This window comes from Melanostigma gelatinosum (assembly GCF_949748355.1).
Source record: "Melanostigma gelatinosum genome assembly, chromosome: 7".
NCBI lineage: Eukaryota > Metazoa > Chordata > Actinopteri > Perciformes > Zoarcidae > Melanostigma > Melanostigma gelatinosum.
In genome coordinates this window covers 1238509-1242494 of record NC_136640.1, presented here as the reverse complement: position 1 = coordinate 1242494, position 3986 = coordinate 1238509, and positions in this window count along the sequence as shown.

The window sequence follows — 3986 nt, the reverse complement described above, 5'->3', positions numbered from 1 at the left end:
TATCTATATTGATATCTATATTGATACCTATATTGATATCTATATCTATTTCTACAACTATAACTATACCTATATAGATATCTATATCTTTATCTATATCTATATTGATATCCATATCTATATATATAACTATATCTATATCTTTATCTATATTGATATCTATATCTATATCTATAACTATATCTATACCTATATCTATATTGATATCTATATATATTTCTCTAACTATACCTATATCTATATCTATATCTATATCTATACCTATATCTATATTGATATCTATATCTATTTCTATAACTATAACTATACCTATATAGATATCTATATCTTTATCTATATCTATATTGATATCTATATCTATATATATAACTATATCTATATCTTTATCTATACCGATATCTATATCTATAACTATAACTACTCGCTGTGCATTCTTATGTTGTGATCTTTTCCTAATCTCCTCGTTTCTTCCTTTCCTAAACTCATCTCCTCCTCTTGTCTCCTTTCCTTCTCTTTACTTGTCTTCTTGCCTCCTTCTCGCTCTCCTGTATTTATTTATTATTTATCTGTTTTAATGTTGGAATGTCTGTTCCTGCTCTCATCTCCTTTTCTCACCTTTTCCTCATCTCCTCTGTACTCCTCTCTTCTATTCTTGTCTCCTTGTATCCTCTCTTTTGTCTCTTCCTTGTTTCCTTATCTCATCGCTTCCTTTACTTATCTCCTCTTCTCTGCTGAAATTCCTCTGATTTTCCTCCTTTCCTGTTTCCTTATCCTCTCTCCGTGTCTCCTTTCCTTTACTTGTCTCCACTGCAATCTTCTCCTTCTATCATCTCATCTCCTCACCTCTTCTTTTCCCTTCTCCCCTCCACTTGTTTCCTTGCCTCAACATGTGGTTTCCTAATCTAACACTTCAGTCACAACTTAAACAGACTATTGATTCGTTTGGACTTGACTGGTCTTCAGCTTAGAGGTTGTAAACAGATGAATATGGGATATAATGCAGCAGTGATGGAATACAACCTACGTGAGAAATACACTGAGCGTTGATGGGGGGGGGGGCTACAGGTGGTCTACCCGGTGGTCTACCTCAGGTTCAGTGGGACAGATGTTAGACCTCCTCCCTGCTGGGATCCTAATAATAAGGGGACGGACGGACGGATTTGTTGGACAACAGCGGCGGCTGCCTGACTGACTGCTGGCAGCCTGCTCGCTACTGGACGTCCACACACACACACACGCATGCACGCACGCACGCACACACGCACGCACGCGCACGCACACGCACACGCATGCACGCACGCACGCACACACGCACGCACGCGCACGCACGCACACACATGCACGCACGCACGCACACACGCACGCACGCGCACGCACGCACACACACACGCATGCACGCACGCGCACACGCACGCACGCACACGCACACACACACACACTTCATCTGAACCTGACTTCAATGGTGCTGAAACGATCAGCCTCTGCAGTCAACATGTTCTCTTATAGAACTCCTAAAGCACCTAAACCCTCCTGCATCAACCACAGACCTTAACACAGTGACCATGAACCACCATGAACACCCCCCCATGACGTCTACACATGTGTTTAGTGATGAAATCATTCTGCAGGTTCATAAACATATGTCATTACATTCAAACAGCAACAATAACTCATATGATGATGTCACCCTAAAGTCAGAAACAATCAACATTATTCTAACACTCAAACTGAATCTGTAAATATTTAAAAACACTAATAAATACTTTCATCAGTATTTCATGTAGTTTTTATTTATTTATGGTGAGGATGCTGATGGTGATGGTGATGATGGTGATGATGATGGTGATGATGGTGATGATGGTGAGGATGGTGATGATGGTGATGGTGATGATGGTGAGGATGGTGGTGATGGTGATGATGGTAATGATGGTGATGATGGTGGTGGTGATGGTGATGATGGTGAGGATGGTGATGATGGTGATGATGGTGAGGATGGTGGTGATGGTAATGATGGTGATGATGGTGGTGGTGATGGTGATGATGGTGATGATGGTGAGGATGGTGATGATGGTGATGATGGTGAGGATGGTGGTGATGGTAATGATGGTGATGATGGTGGTGGTGATGGTGATGATGGTGATGGTGAGGATGGTGATGGTGAGGATGATGGTGGTGATGGTGATGATGGTGATGATGGTGATGGTGATGATGGTGAGGATGGTGATGGTGAGGATGATGGTGGTGATGGTGATGATGGTGATGGTGAGGATGATGGTGGTGATGGTGATGATGGTGAGGATGGTGATGATGGTGAGGATGGTGATGATGGTGATGGTGATGGTGGTGGTGATGATGATGGTGGTGATGATGGTGATGGTGGTGATGATGGTGATGATGGTGAGGATGGTGATGATGGTGATGGTGATGGTGATGGTGAGGATGATGGTGGTGATGATGGTGATGGTGGTGATGATGGTGATGATGGTGAGGATGGTGATGATGGTGAGGATGGTGATGATGGTGATGGTGATGGTGATGGTGAGGATGATGGTGGTGATGATGGTGATGGTGAGGATGATGGTGGTGATGATGGTGATGGTGGTGATGATGGTGATGATGGTGATGATGGTGAGGATGGTGATGGTGATGGTGATGATGGTGAGGATGATGGTGATGATGTGATGATGGTGATGGTGGTGATGATGGTGATGGTGAGGATGATGATGGTGATGATGGTGATGGTGGTGATGATGGTGATGATGGTGATGGTGATGATGGTGATGATGGTGATGGTGGTGATGGTGATGATGGTGATGATGGTGATGATGTGATGATGGTGATGGTGGTGATGATGGTGATGGTGAGGATGATGATGGTGATGATGGTGATGGTGGTGATGATGGTGATGATGGTGATGATGGTGATGGTGGTGATGATGATGGTGGTGATGGTGATGGTGGTGATGATGGTGATGATGGTGATGATGGTGATGATGGTGATGATGGTGATGGTGATGGTGGTGATGGTGGTGATGGTGATGATGGTGAGGATGATGGTGATGATGTGATGATGGTGATGGTGAGGATGATGATGGTGATGATGGTGATGGTGGTGATGATGGTGATGATGGTGATGGTGATGATGGTGAGGATGGTGAGGATGGTGATGGTGGTGATGATGATGGTGGTGATGGTAATGGTGGTGATGGTGGTGATGGTGATGGTGATGGTGGTGATGATGGTGGTGGTGATGATGGTGATGATGATGATGATGATGATGATGATGGTGATGGTGATGATGGTGATGGTGAGGATGGTGATGGTGATGATGGTGATGGTGGTGATGGTGATGGTGATGGTGATGATGGTGATGGTGAGGATGGTGATGGTGATGGTGATGATGGTGATGGTGGTGATGGTGATGGTGATGATGGTGAGGATGGTGATGATGGTGACAGTGGTGATGATGGTGATGGTGGTGATGGTGATGGTGGTGATGATGGTGGTGGTGATGATGATGGTGATGATGATGGTGGTGGTGAGGATGATGGTGAGGATGATGGTGGTGGTGAGGATGATGGTGAGGATGATGGTGGTGATGGTGATGATGGTGATGAAGGAACAACGGTGAGAGTCATTGATGAATTTTGATGAAGATCTGAGGAAGAGGAAGACTCATAAACCTTAAATACAGAACAGACCGGACTGTGTGTGTGTGTGTGTGTGTGTGTATGTGTGTGTGTGTGTGTGTGTATGTATGTATGTGTGTGTGTGTGTGTGTGTGCGTGTGTGTGTAGGTGTGTGTGTGTTAACCTGCCTGGTTAATCCTGAGTGTGTTTCTCTCCCCCGCCGAGATGAACTAAAGACAACAGGCTGGAACGCCTGACTTCTGCACAGGAGGTCACTGCACACACACACACATACATACACACACACACACACGCATACACACTCACACACACACATACACACACACACATTAACTAC